Here is a 16,018-nt window from a genome sequence, read left to right as displayed (position 1 = left end):
GTTGGAAAACTTTCCAACAAGTGAATCCTGCTTGGAAGGTAAAATGACCAAGAGACCTTTTAAGGCTAAGGGGTATAGAGCCAAAGATGCGTTAGAACTGGTTCATTCTGATTTGTGTGGTCCTATGTCTATCCAGGCAAGAGGTGGTTATGAATACTTCGTCCTTTATAGACGACAATTCAAGATACGGATACATTTACCTGATGTGTCGCAAGTCTGAATGCTTTGATAAGTTCAAAGAATATAGGGCTGATGTGGAGAAACATCTTGGTAAAAGTATCAAGACACTACGGTCTGACCGTGATGGCGAATACCTCTTTGGAGAGTTTAGGAATTACTTATCAGAAGTTGGGATTCAATCCAAATTGTATGCACCTGATACACCCCAACAGAATGGTGTGGTAGAACGAAGGAATAGGACTCTTATGGAAATGGTTAGATCGATGATGAGTTATTCAGAATTACCAAATTCATTTTGGGGATATGCTCTGGAAACAACAGTGTACATTCTGAATATGGTACCTTCTAAAATAGTTTCTTCTAATCCCATGGAATTATGGAATGGGTGTAAGCCTAGTCTGAATCATATCCGGATATGGGGTAGTCCAGCACATGTGCTGAAGGGAGATACTGACAAGTTGGAATCACGTACAGAAGTTTGTATGTTTGTGGGATATCCTAAGGGAACGAAAGGTGGTTTGTTTTATAATCCTAAAAATCAGAAGATCATTGTTACCACCAATGCTCGATCTTTAGATGAAGATTATATAATGAACCATAAGCCCATGAGTGAAATAGTTCTAGAAGAAATAAGAGAGGGCGCGTCTGCTTTAGTACCAACAGTATAAGATGAAGTATCACAAGAAACTGCAGCACGTGTCACACATGATACATAACCAGAGATAGTGCCTCGTCGTAGTGGGAGGGTTGTAAGGCAACCTGAGAGATTTATGTTTTTGGGAGAGTCTTCGGACTTGATCCGGGGTAAACATGAACCTAATCCCCGATCATATGATGAAGCACTCCAAGATATAGATGCAGTATCTTGGCAAAAGGCAATGAATTCTGAAATAGAGTCTATATATTCTAATAAGGTCTGGGAGCTTGTAGAACCACCAGATGATAGAAAAGCCATTGGATGCAAAAGGAAAAGAGGGACAGACGGGAAGGTAGAAACCTTCAAAGCAAGGCTTGTTACGAAAGGTTATACTCAGAAAGAGGGAATCGATTATGAGGAGACTTTTTCGCCGGTAGCTATGCTTAAATCTATCCGGATACTCTTATCCATTGCCGCTCATATGGATTATGAGATTTGGCAAATGGATGTCAAGACAGCTTTTCTTAACAGAAGTCTTGAAGAAAACATCCATATGAAGCAACCAGAGGGATTCATTGAAAAAGGCAAAGAGCATTTAGTATGCAAGCTAAATCGGTCCATTTATGGACTGAAGCAAGCTTCAAGATCTTGGAACATCTGGTTTAATGAAGTAATCCAGTCATATGGATTTATCCAGTGTCCGGATGAGTCTTGTGTATACAAGAAGTATAACGGAAACGTGGTGGTATTTCTTGTACTATACATAGATGATATTTTGTTAATTGGCAACAATGTCAAAGTATTATCGGACATAAGGGTATGGTTGTCCAAACAATTTGATATGAAGGACTTAGGATAATGTGCACACATTCTTGGAATCAAAGTTACAAGGGATAACAAGAAAAGAATGTTGTGCCTATCTCAAGCTTTATATATAGATATAATCCTTGCTCATTTTAGCATGCAGAACTCCAAGAAAGGTTTCTTATCTTTTAGGCATGGAGTAGCCTTATCTAAAGAGATGTCTCCGAAGACATTAAAGGAGATAGAGGATATGAAGGTAGTTCCTTATACTTCGGTTGTAGGAAGCCTAATGTATGCAATGCTGGGTACGAGACCTTATATCTGTTTTGCCATGGGCATGGTTAGCAAATATCAGAGTAACCCTGAACAAGGACATTGGACTGCTGTAAAGCATATATTGAAGTACCTGAGAAGGACTAGAGATTATATGCTAGTTTACCAAGCAGATAATTTGCTCCCTGTGGGTTACACGGATTCAGATTTCCAATCAGATAGGGACAACAGTAAGTCTACATCAGGCTATGTGTTAACTTTAGGAGGTGGAGCCATTACATGGAGAAGTGTTAAGCAGAAATACGTTTGAGACTCAACCATGGAAGCTGAGTATGTGGCAGCCTCTGAGACAGCCAAAGAAGCTGTATGACTCAGGAACTTCCTAATGGACTTAGATGTGATTCTTGGTTTGCCCAAAATCATCACAATTTATTGTGATAATAGCGGTGCAGTTGCAAACTGGAAGGAACCACGAGCCAATAAGGCGAGTAAACATATAGAGCGCAAGTACCACCTGATATGAGACATCGTCAAGCGAGGAGAAGTTGTCATTGCCAAGATTGCATCAGTAGATAACTTGGCAGATCCTTTCACTAATGCCCTTCTGGCGAAATCTTTTGATCGACATGTGGAAGGGATGAGAATCAGATGTATGACAACAGATATGGCAGCTTAGTCTTTTAGTATAAGTGGGAGATTGTTAGAGTGTATACTAAAAGCCTAGCTTTTGTAAACATTTATTTTTGAAATAAAAGAATCACATTGGTTAAATGTCTATATTTGTTTGTTGAAAATAGTTGTTCAATTAATTTATAAGGTAGATAACATGGTGTGTGGTGTCACACACAGAAGATCATGTTATCAGCTCTTTATAAATTATAAACAGTTGCTCACGACTAAGATGGAAAGGAACAAACTATTGGAATAGTCGTAGTGTAATTAGGTATTAGTTTATCTTGACTAATAAATTACACTAGTACACTCTAAGTGTATTGAGTAGGACCATTTTAGGTAAGTTCTTTTTATACTGATTTAATAAAAGAACTAGACCTTAGTTATTAGGGAAGTGTGTGCTCCTAATCCTAATATAATAACAAGCATATATATTTAGTATCTATTTCTTTAACCTATCAAAGGGTGAGATTTAGCTCGATAAATCAATAGGCCCGATAAATTGGGAAATGCTATTACTTATAGTGTGTGTTGTTGATTATAGAAGGAAACTGTGTCCTAGTTATCTAGGTTGAGATTGCCCCCAAGAGGAGCTTATAAGGATTGGCATGTTAAACCCTGCAGGTGGACTTAGTCCGACATGACAATGAAGTTGAGTGGTACTACTCTTGGAGCTAGATATTAATTAAGTGAGCTGTCAATAACTTACTTAATTAGTGGGCATTCGTTATCTTAAACACAGGGAGACTAACACACTCATGGTAAGAAGGAGCCCATAATGTAATTTGGGATTGGTGTGGTAGTGCAACAATAACTCTCTAGTGGAATGAGTTATTGTTGATGAACTTGAGCTATGTGTTCGGGGCAAACATGGGATACTCAAGCTCATCGGAAGGCCAAATCCAATTTCTCCTCTAGGTCCCTGTCGTAACCTCATTAGTGCCTTATAGACCACTCATTAAAAGCCCTTCTTGGTGTCCAAGAAAGGAGACCTGCCCATTGCTTGGTGACCAAGCAATGGCCGGCCACCATCTCGTCTATGGGGCCGACCCTATTGCACGGTGACCAAGCAAGTAGGGGCTGGCCAAAATAAATTCAAATAGGAGGGGTGTTTTGAATTTTTAAAATTTTCTCTTTGTAGAAAACTAGAAGTTTTAAAAGAGAAATTTTAATTTTTAAAAAACTTTCCTTATTTGAATTAGGCTACATGCTTTAATAGAGAGTTTTAAAAGTTTTAAAACTTTCCTTTTTTTAACCATCCTCATGGTTTTAGGAAAAAGGAAGAGAAGTTTTAAAATTAAAATTTTCTTTTCATGTTAAAAAAGGAAATTTTTAAAGAGAAGTTTTAAATTTTAAAACATGGTTTTAATTTTTAAAACTTTCCTTTTTTAACATCCACTTTTAGAAAGAGAGCTTGTAAAATTTTATAAGAGGTTTTCTTCTTTTATAAAATTTTATAAAAAATATTTTCTTCCTTTTTAAGGGGGCCGACCACCCTTGCATGGTGCCCAAGCAAGGTGGCCAGCCAAATAAATAAAAAAAATAAAATCATCATCTATTGATTTGGTGATTGATTCAATCAAGAGGAAAGAAAAGGAAAAATAAAAGGGAAAAGGAAAAACTAGTGGAAGATTTTAATTTTTGTAAAAATTCTTCCCTTATTTGCCTTAGGCAAATAATATAAAAGAAGGGGTGAGGAGGCCTTATGAGAAACAACTCTTATTCTTTTGCTTGGTGATCCTCTTGGTGTGGCCAACCCTCTCCCTTCTCCCTTTCCCTTTGCTCTCTTTTGCTATTTGTTGGTGGTGGCTGAATATTAGAAGAAGGAGAAGAAAGCTTTGGGTGGTGTTCATCTTGGAGGATCGTCACCCACACGACGTCCAAGGCGAGGCGAGGAATACGGCAGAAGATCTTGAGGTCATTAGCTTGCAAAGAAAAGGTATAATTAGCAATTATTTTCCGCATCATGCTAGTTATTTTTCTTTGTATGAATTCCAAACACAAGAGGCATTAGATCTAGTTTTTTAATTAAAAATTTGTGTTTGTGTTTTTCTTTGTTTTTCGAATTTGTGATTCGATTGTTCTTTTTGGTTAAACCTAGAGTTATATAAGGAAATTAAATATTAGCTTTCCTTAAAAGGCTTTGTCTAGGTGATGGTGGATGCTCCCATACCCAAGAAGGCCATGTGCCTTGCCATGCAGTCCTGGAAGCCAATTTTAGAAATTAATATTTAATTAAATTTATAACGTAGGTGGATTTGGATCAATAGTGTTAAGTTCCGCTTGCGATCCAAGTCTAAACCATTAAGAACAGATAAGTTAAATTTGGAATCAATTATGTTAAGTTCCATCTGCGATTCCTAATTTAACTTCTAAAGAACACAATAGGGTTATTTAAGGAAAGGTTCAACACTAGTACAAAAATTTTGTACAGTGGAACCGGTACGATTTTCCTAAGACTAACCAACAACTATTACACGTTGTATTCACTCGGCAGTGGCTTGCTTATAACTATCCTTGTATCATTTAATGCTTCACGTTGTCACAGCTAGTCAGCATATAAGGAAGATTTGGCATGCATAGCTATTACTTTCAAAGTTTAATTTAAATTTTATACTTGATCAAGATAAAATTAAATTTCACCGACTCGTCCCGTTGCATTTAATGTGTTATCTGGAAATGATTTTTCACTTCCTACAATGGTGTTTATGTCTACCACAAACTAGTTGCTTCAACGTGGACGTAATGTTCTATGTTCATGAGCTTGATCATTATTCATGAGTCCAAATGAATTTACCACTTCATGAAATGACAACATACTTAAGAAATAAAATAGGAATAATATATAAAAAATTAATTAATTGGGTGATTAAAATTAACTAGCATTAGCTGCTACATCATGTAGCAGCTAATTAGGAGTAAGATAACAAGGTACCTATAAAATACATTTATACCTTTACATGAGAAATTATTTTCAATAAATTTACATTTCGATAGCATCGTAAGTTAAATATTGAACGATGTTCAGATCCCCCACGATCGCTTACATTGCTCTCAACGCACAGAGTGGTGTGAACATCAACCAGCTTATATTATTTTGCACCTCCCTCGCATCCTTTGGTCGTGGCTGGGAAAAGTTTTTCGAGGCGATCATTCTCTCCCTAATCCACTCCATGAGGGGACTAACCTCTTCAACATACACGCATCAGGGATAGACGCTAATAGTCGCTTTAAAGAAATTTCTTTACAGACATGGAAGCTTTCACTAGACAGTGGAAGGTAACAAGACCACTTTATCCTTCCCCATATGGGAGCAAGATACACTTCAAGATTTACAGTGGATGACATGAAAAAAATGATGAAGGTGGCGTCGAGAAAATGTTGTCATTCCATAATAAGCTACTCATTTCCATTGGGATGTCATGACCAAAGCCACCCTCTGTTATATAGGGACACTGCGGCGATATACAATTCTATCACAGAATAGGTGTATTCACAAGCCCACAATTTCCCTTCTGACAACGCAGGAGTTTACCAGGAGAGGTAGTCATGGGTCATGATTTATGACAGATATGACTAACCATATGGGTTATGACAGCTATGAGTGGTCATTTTATCGACGATGAGAAAGTAATGAACCAGATTTAGTAGGTTGCCATTAATTTATTTATGTGTCTCCATAAAGTCATTATTTTCAATTTATATAAGTGACCATTGAATTATTAATCAAGATTAGGCCTTGTTACCTGTATCGGTAGTAGCTGCAAGCCTGCAACACGTTGTAGTAGCTCTCGTCTCTGGAATAGCTGCTTTAATTTGTATCAGCTAACTGAAACATAGTGTAGCAGCTACTCTTGAAAAGCTGCTACACATTGTAGCAACTTGAGCAGATTATATGCTACAGGTTGTATCCTTGATTATCTTTATTGGATGTCTCAGTTGTTAAATAGGTAATTAATTCCATAGGGAGCTGCTACAACGTTGTAGAGCTACTTGGAATGATAGCTGCTATAAATCTGTAGCAGCTAACTCAACGGTTAGCTGCTACAATATTGTAGCAGTTAGGGTCGAGTATGATAGCTACTACAAATCTGTAGAGTGTCGTATGTATATGCTACCTTGCCTATAATTAGAGATTAACTGTTATAATAGAATATTCACAAACATTTCCATTCCTTTTCTATACATCTGGTTTACTATTTTGATTTTTACGCAAGGTAAGGTATACTAAAACTGTCACCTTTTTTTAAAAATAATGAGGGTTGTTTGAATTTCTGTTGCTACTCCGATTTCTACGCTATTATTCTATTAATGATCTGAGATGGCTTGCGTAATGCCTCTCTCTATGTTGTAGCAGCTATGAATTGATAACTGCTACATTATGAAGTCATATGTTGTAGTAGTTTCCGACCCCGAGCTACTATAACATCAACTTAAAAACCTGCTGTCAGATGCTGGGATACGTGAATACAACTATTCCCACATGTGATTTTTATTTGGATTAAAAAAATGAGCTTGTACACATTGTATCAACTTAATGTATAAAGAGCTGCTACATAATGTAGCGGCTTCCCAAGAGTAGCTGCTGAACTGTTTAGCAGTTACTTCGGATTAGCTGCTACACTATATATTAATAACTCAATGGTCAGTTATATAATTTAATAGCGTAGAAATCTGAGTTGAATGAGCGACTGTATATTAGCTGCTAAACGCTATAGCAGTAGAAAGAGGGATGGTGATGAAAGGAATTTGTATGGAAAAATAATTTTCTTATAACCAAAATTTAGGTTTATGTGATATATCTCAGATTCTTATTGGAATAATAGCGTAAGATTTAGATTAGAAGGAAAACTATCTGTAATCAATAATAACCACTCACTGAGAGTTTGGTAAACCTAGCCTCATAACACAACAGGCAAGGTGTTAGAGCCTACAATAATAGTGTCATAATTATAAGCCACAATTTATCCAGATTCAAAAATATAGTTAAATAAAAACTAGAATGTACCAACTATTGATGCCAAAACTTCTTCATAGGATTTGTCATCGTTGGTATTATCTTTCTCTGTAGTAGTTGATCTGGCAATCGATTCACTATTAATGGATACAAATCATTGATATGCTCAGCTAAATTTTTATTACAAATGCATAACTGATGGACGCATACCCTTGCTGAAATAATGGACAGTTGCGCTTATCGTGTGAGACACCTTGGTGACCGCATCCATGACATAGCCTGGACTTTGAGGTTGGCATCTCTTTTGAAGATTTTAATCTTTTCCCACAACCCTTTGCCCTTACTAAAGAAGGATCAACAATAGAGGGGACCCCATCGATGCCTTTCTTCCTTTGACTTTGGTTGTCACATTTTTTGCTAATGTTCAGCTCTTGAATTTACTGTATATACAATCGAATTGGTCATCCAAAAAGTTTATCCCCTCATCAGTCAAAGCTGCATCATTGATCACTATTGACGCTTTATAGGACAACCTCAAGTGTCTTTCCATCAATTTTGCATCTGGACTGCCGATGAAAGTTTGCTCACTAAACTCATAGATTTCCCCAACCTTAGCATTTCTTGTCCATCTGTTGAGTATGTACTTATCAGGTAGCAAAAATAATTGGTTGATACAGAAAAAAACTAACATATGCCTACATGGAATGCCCTCAAACCCAAATTTACTACAACTACACGATATGTAGTCTGTATGTTTGTCGTGTGTGAAGACCCTTGGTTTTGCAGATGAACCACTTTAAAAATTCATGACATGGAAACCCACTAAATCACCAACTATTAATGCTTGTTGCACATAATAACCATGACTCACACTTATTTCACTTTGAAAATCCAACCATTTCTTTTTGGTGTACACCCTAACCATTTGAGTTTCCATAGGCCAGTTTGTCTTAATCTTTGGCTGCTCAACCATATCAATATGGTCGACAACTAACTCATTGTGTCTTTGGTGTCGCAATGCTCTATTGAAATGGATGATAAAATCTATCAATGAGTTCTTATGTGATACATACTTCTTGAAAAATGAATGTGAGCTTTCAGATCGCTGACTACTTGACATTCCAGCAGAAAATACATGGCTAAAAAATAATGGGATCCACCTTTGTCGTAAATCATACATCAATGTTAACCAATCATTTTTCTCCAAGCCAGAACACCTCATAACTTCTTCCCATGATTTCTCAAATTCATCAGGGGTTAAGGAGTTAACAATTACATCCTTTATGGTTTGAGAGTAGTTGTGAAACATCATAGGGGGTAATTTATCAGGAAATTTATTGAGTATGTGCCACAAACAATATCGATGCACTATGAGAGGAAAAACTTGGGCAATGGCCTTCATCAATGCTGGATCCTGATTAGTGATGATCACAGTTGGTGGACCTTTAGGCATGGCTTATATGAACTTCTTAAGCAACCAAACAAACGACTCAGTTTTCTCCTCACTTAGAAAGGCACAACCAAATACAATGCTCTAATGATGATGCTTAACTCCTACTAAGGGTGCAAAAATCAACCCATATTTGTTGGTGTTATATGTGGTATCAAATATAACTGCATCACCAAAGATGTTGTATGCCCTCCTTGATACATGATCCACCTAGAAACACCTAGTGAATCTTTCTGTTGAATCAATCTCATAATCATAGAAAAAGGTTGAATTCTTCTCTTCCTTAGTTGCAAATAACTCAATCAGTGTTTTGACATCAATTTCTTGTTTATTTATCAAACATTTCTAATCGAGCATGTGGGATGCTAGAAAGCCTCTGTATCTCCATAATCAAACTTATTGAGAAGTTGACATAGCACTGAATAGCGCAACATTAATACTTTCTTGGCTTCAGAAACATGGCGATGTGAGCGAAGAAAATGCACCTTCGAAGGAGTGGAGAGTGGATGATTATGACTTTCCATGAATTTTGTGACAATCCAATTTGGCCCGGTCTATTCCTTAACAAGTGAAAGTTTTGACCTACATCCTGTCCTTACTTCACCATGTGCTCTTTCCTTTACAATGCCAACTTGTGGTTCTTTTTTTTCATTTATCATCTGTATGTCCCTCGTGTTGGTTGCTACTCAGAATACTGTCCTAGTTCCCCTGTACAAAAATTTGTACAAGCATAGAACTATCCTAGCTACCATGTGCTCTATTGAAGTTAAACTTGGATTGCAAATGATGCTTAACATTATTAATCCAAAGTGGATCTTAAGAAGTTAAACTTGGATTGAAAATGATACTTAATATTTTTACTCCAAGTTTAACCGATGTGATCTTCTTAAGTTAAACCATATCTTAAGTTAAACCATATTACAGAAGTTATCAAATATCTATTTCAAAGATTGGCTTCCAGGTTAAACATAGCGAGGCACTAAGCCTTCTTGGGTATGGGATCATCCATCACTTCCTAGACAAAGCCTCACAAAGAAATCAGATATTTAACTTCTTACAGTAAACTAGGTTTAACTATAGAGACCTCAATAGAAACACATTATCGAAACATGAAATTGAAAATTAAAATCAATAACAAAAATGATAACATAAAATTGATAACCTCTTGTGTTTGATTTTTCAAAATCTATACAAAAGATGAACTAGTTATGATGCGGAAAATAATAACTAGTTATACCTTTTATAGATTATAGATCTCTTGATCTTCTATTGTATTCCTCTCCTTCTCATGGACGTCGTGTGGGTGACGATCTTCCAAGATGAAATCCACTCAACCTTCTTCCAAGGCTTCCAAGATCCGGCTATCAAATAACCTCCAAGGGATGCTAGACAAGAGAGCTTCATTCTCTTCTTCTTCTCCTTCAAGCAACCGACCACCAAGAGATCTCCCACAATTGATGCCGCCGACCTCCAAGAGTGAAAACAAAAGGAGAGAAGAGAAAGAACAAGGGCTAGCCACCAAGGAAGAATAGAGAGGAATAGAAGATGTATTATTAGGTGAGGCACCCCCTCTTTCTCTTTTATATTCATTGGTCTTGTCAAAAAAGAAAAGTTTTATAACAAAAAAAAAAACTTCCTTTTCTCCCATGACATGGCCGGCCACAAGCTTGTGCTCCAAGCAAGGAAAGATTTTAAACAAAATTAAAATCTCTCTTTTAAAATCCCTTTTGTGGATAATTATAAAAGGAATGTTTTATAAATTAAAATCTCTCTCTCTTTTAAATCCTTTTATGGATATCAATAAAAGAAAAGATTTAAAATAAAACATGGTTACAAAAAAGAAAGTTTTATAACAAAAATTAAAATCTTTCTTTCACATTATAGATAACTACAAATAAGAAAAAATTTCAAATCTCTCTTTTATTCCTTTGTAGAAAGCTATAAAAGGAAAGATTTTAAAATTTAAAAACTCTCTTTTAAAACCATCATAAAAGGAAAGTTTATAACAAAATAAAAACTCCTTTTATTTCCTTTTGTGACCAATCTAAAAAAGGAAAGTTTTATATTAAAATCATCCTTTTAAATCCTTTTTATGGATCTCTATAAAAGGAAAGATTTTACAAAAAATAAAACTTCCTTTTCTTCTTGTGTGTGGTTGGCCCCTTGCTTGGGCACCAAGCAAGGCTTGGCCGGCCCTAGCTTGGGCTCCAAGCTTAGCTTGGCCGGCCCCTTGCTTGGTCTCCAACCAAGGCTTCACCGGCCCTATCTTGAGTCTTAAGAAGCTAGGCTTTTGGGTGGATATAAGGCTTTATATAAGAGGCTACAATAGGGACCTAGAGGAGGAATTGGTTTTGGTCTCCCGATGAGCTTGAGCTTCCTGTGTTCGCCCCGAACACCCAACTCAAGTTCATCAATAATATCTCATTCCACTAAAGAGTTATTATTGCACTACCGCACCAATCCCATATTACAATATGGGCTCCTTCTTATCATGAGTGTGTTAGTCTCCCTGTGTTTAAGATATTGAATGCCCACTAATTAAATGAGTTACTGATAACTCATTTAATTAATATCTAGCTCCAAGAGTTGTATCACTCAACCTTATCGTCATGTCGGACTAAGTCCACCTGCAGGGTTTACATGACAATCCTTATGAGCTCCTCAAGGGGACATCATCAACCTAGATTACTAGGACACAGTTTCATTCTATAATCAACAACACACTATATAAATAATATCATTTTCCAACTTATCGGGCCTATTGATTTAACAAACTAAATCGCACCCTTTGATAAATTAAAGAAATAAATATTAAGTATACGTTCTTGTTATTATATCATGATTAAGAGTACACACTTCCATAATAACAGAGGTTTTATTCTTTTATACAATCAGTATAAAAAGAAACTAGCTCAAATGGTCCTGCTCAATACACTCAGAGTGTACTAGTCTAATTTTATAGTCAAGATAAACTAATACCAAATTATATTACAACCACTCCAATGGTTTATCCTATTCCATCTTGGTTGTGAGCTGCTATTTATAATTTATAAGGAACTGATAACATGATCTTCTGTGTGTCTCCTCACACCATGTTATCTACAATATAAATTAAATGGACAACTACACTTAGCATAAATGTAGACATTTGACCAATGTGATTCTTATTTCAAAATAAAAGTTTATACAAAAGCTTGACTTTTAGTGTACACTTTAACAATCTCCCACTTATACTAAAAGACTATGCTGCCATAAATGTTGCCATACATCTGATTCCCATCCCCACAACCTGTTAATCAAAAGATTTCGCCGGAAGGGCCTTAGTGAAAGGATCTGTCAGGTTATCTGCTGATGCAATCTTGGCGACAACAACTTATCCTTGCTTTACGATGTCTCGTATCATGTGGTACTTGCGCTCAATGTGTTTACTCGCCATATGGGCTCATGGTTCCTTCGAGTTTGCTACTGCACCGCTATTATAACAATAAATTGTGTTGATTTTGGGTAAAACCAGGAATCACATTTGATCCTGTCTGAGAAGCTTGATAAAATGGAAAGTTACTGCTGATGAAGAGTAATACCTGACTGAATACTGATCCGAGAAACCCAAAGCGGATCGGGGAAGATGAAATCACAGAATGCCCTCCTCCTATAAAGATTCAATGATGAGAGAGAAATATGACTGAAGAAAATCGAGATCCGAAGCTTCCAAGGCTTCCTGCGCACAAGAGACCAACCAACACTATCGTCAGTGACCTAAAAACGGGGTGGGAATCCTTGCCTAGGCCCTCCGATGCTCAAGTTAGTGATCTCTCTTTTGTGGAAGAAGGAAGAAGAAAAATAGTAGTTGAGAATTAGGGTTTGTGAGTGCGAGCAGTAATGTGAACTTACCTGCCCAACGGAGAGGATTCCCCTTTTTATACCACTTCATATAACCTCCGTAGTCATGAAGTGGACCCCGGTTTGTTAGAGTTTGTTATAAGATGACGTAAGTCATGTACTTGCTCAAAATAACTTTTAAGGAATCTTCTAGGTACCCTGGATGTACCCTCTTTATCGTCTAGTACCTGCAGAAAATTCTAGAAGCATTCTTCCCGCCAAATTAGTCAACCTATTATACAATCATATGAAGCAGATATTTTCATAAGATATTCATAAATATCCCCAAAATGTTCATTCTTGTCCTGTTCTATGAGTTATACTTTATCACCCTTGCCCAGTTGTCCTATTTTTACTATGTCGTGGACAACCCGATATTATACTATGTTTTGTGTTGGTCAGGATTGATCTGAGGTTTCGTACAGGTGGATTATTATTTTTATTTAACACAGGTCCTCATCTCCCGATAATATATTATGAATCCCATACGGTCTTGTATTTGCTTATTCCCGGACGATCATATACATCCACCCGATATTAATCTAGACTCACATGTGCTAACTCAGACAATCCCGCCCGACGTTGGTCTTTCTTTTCTCAAGCGTGTTATCTCGGTCGATCTTGGCCTATATCTACTTAAGGCTACCATCCCAGCCTATATTCTCTTAAGCATGTTATCTGGGTCGATATTGGACTATACTTGTCAAGGTATTACCCGGTCGGGATTGACCTACCTCTCTTAAGGTATATCTCGACCGATATTGGGCTATATTCTCAAGGTATTTCTCGGCCGGTATTGGACTATCTCTCTTAAGGTATATTCCGGCCGATATTGGACTATCCTTCATCAAGGTATTATCTGGCCGGGATTGGCCTACCTCTCTTAAAGTATATCCCGGCCGATATTGGACTATCCTTCATCAAGGTATTATCTGGCCGGGATTGGCCTACCTCTCTTAAGGTATATCGCAGTCGATATTGATCTATCTTCTTAATTCTGTTATCTCCTTTCCCTTTTTCACCAGAGACGTGCTAAACCTAACCCATATCACTATCCTTCCCTTCAAGTCTAGTCGAAGGAGGTGTAGCCGACTGACTAGACACAAGTCTATTTTTGTTTCTTTACCTGTCTTTACCCGTGACTCTGCCATGGCCACTTCTTCCCCTGCATGGTTCCTTTCGTGCGCTTCTGACCTTATAAAGCCAGAGGAGGTGGATTTACAAGTGAGCTATGGTTTTCCTTCCTATATAATTCGCCCTACCCCACAGGATAGGCCACACCTTCCTCCTCTGGGGTGTATATCTATCTTTCGGGACTAAGTTTTATAATATTTTCGATTCCCTCTTCATCCCTTTTTCTCTGATGTTAGTATCTACTTTAAGATTCCCCTTAATCAATTTATTCCTCAGTCTTTTTCTATCCTCATGGGTTTTGTTGGGGTGTCTAGACTACTAGATTTTCCTCTATCCCCTCGTCATTTTCACCACTTCTTCATTCCGCGCCAAGTAGAAATCGGTGTCTTTAAATTTGAGTCTCGCCCTAAGGCTATTTTGTTCAACCGAATTCCTCCTCAAGGGGAATGCCGTCACAAATTTTTCTTTATGTGTCTCCCTTCTTCTCCTCCTTTTCCTATCCAATGGATATATGATCTCCCTCCAATTCCTAGTACTGATAATTTCCTTAATGATCCCTCTGTCTCTTTCACTTTATCCAAACTAAAGAGGGCAAAATTCAGATTACCATCCTTGATTGTGGAGGGCTTGATGTTTCCCTTTGGAATAAGTAACATCGACACTCCCCTGGATGTCTCTTTTGGTATGTCTAAATATTCTGAACTATGTATATCAGTTGGTTGCTAATCATCCTCTATAATGATGCCCAATTCTTGTGTTTCAGCTGATGCTCTTCTACCGGCTTTCATGTATAAGAACACTACTATGACTAAGTCTTTTTTAAATAATCTGGGAGAAAAATGGCTACAGGATCGTCGAGCTAATCTTACTTCCTCTACCCTGGGTTTGTTGTCTAAAGAAGAGCAAGAAGCGGAAGCTGTTGCAGCTATGGAAGAGGAAGAGGAACAACCTTTTATTACCTTAATCAAGAAACCCAGGCTTACTGAGGATGTTCCTTTTAGCGACATCTTTGGTACCTTTGTACAAACCCACATTGTTCTGGCACCTCCCCTACCCATATTATCTCCAATCTTTCTCTTAGGATGATGAGACCGACTCTACTCATCCCCTCCTCTTCTGTTATTGTTTCAGCTTCTTCTGCTTCTCAAATGGTCGTTACCCCCTCTATATCCTCCCAGCCTTTTGCATTGGCCTTGCCTCCTCTAGCTTCTAGACCACGAGCTAAAAAAACACCTTGCAGGAGATCTTCTTCGAGTCCAGGGCCATCAGCAATCTGTGCTTCCACAACTAAATCAACTCTTCTTGCATTACCATCTTCCGTCCCCTCTAGTTCTTCCTCTGTTGCTCTCGTTTCTACTACTTCTCTCCCTTCTATTGCGTCTTCTTCTTCCCTACCTCCTTCTCCTTCAGTTCCCCCGCCTTTATTCAGACAAGCTGTGGGTCTACCTTCCCAGATGGGATGTAATGACCCGACCCTTTTGGCTTCTTGGGCGGCCCTTGCGGCGGCCCACTGGCGGCCCTTATGTCATCGGCCCATTTGGCGACCTCTAATATCGTCGACCGACGACCCTTTGGTCGTGCCGTTACTCACTAGGACTTTCCACCCCTGGCAGTGAATTTTTGCCTTCCCCAGGATTCGAACTCTAGACCTCCAGGCTAAGTAGTAGAGTTTATGAATCCTGGTAGCCAAGTGAGGGCTCACTTGGCTACCAGGATTCATAAACTTTACTACTTAGCCTGGAGGTCTAGAGTTCGAATCCTTGGAAAGGCAAAAATCCACTGCCAGGGGTGGAAAGTCCTAGTGAGTAACGACACGGCCAAAGGGTCATCAGTCGATGACATTAGAGGTCGCCAAATGGGCCGAAGACATAAGGGCCGCCAGTGGGCCGCCGTAAGGGCCGGCCAAGAGGCCAAAAGGGTCGGGTCGTTACAATAATGAATCCTGGTAGCCAAGTGAGTCTCACTTGGCTACCAGGATTCATAAACTCTAGTACTTAAGCCTGGAGGTTTAGAGTTCGAATCCTGGGGGAGG

The sequence above is a fragment of the Zingiber officinale genome, chromosome 11B, assembly GCF_018446385.1.
Source record: "Zingiber officinale cultivar Zhangliang chromosome 11B, Zo_v1.1, whole genome shotgun sequence".
NCBI classification, from domain to species: Eukaryota; Viridiplantae; Streptophyta; class Magnoliopsida; order Zingiberales; family Zingiberaceae; genus Zingiber; species Zingiber officinale.
The sequence above is the reverse complement of the archived record's forward strand: the minus strand, read 5'-3'. Positions refer to the sequence as shown.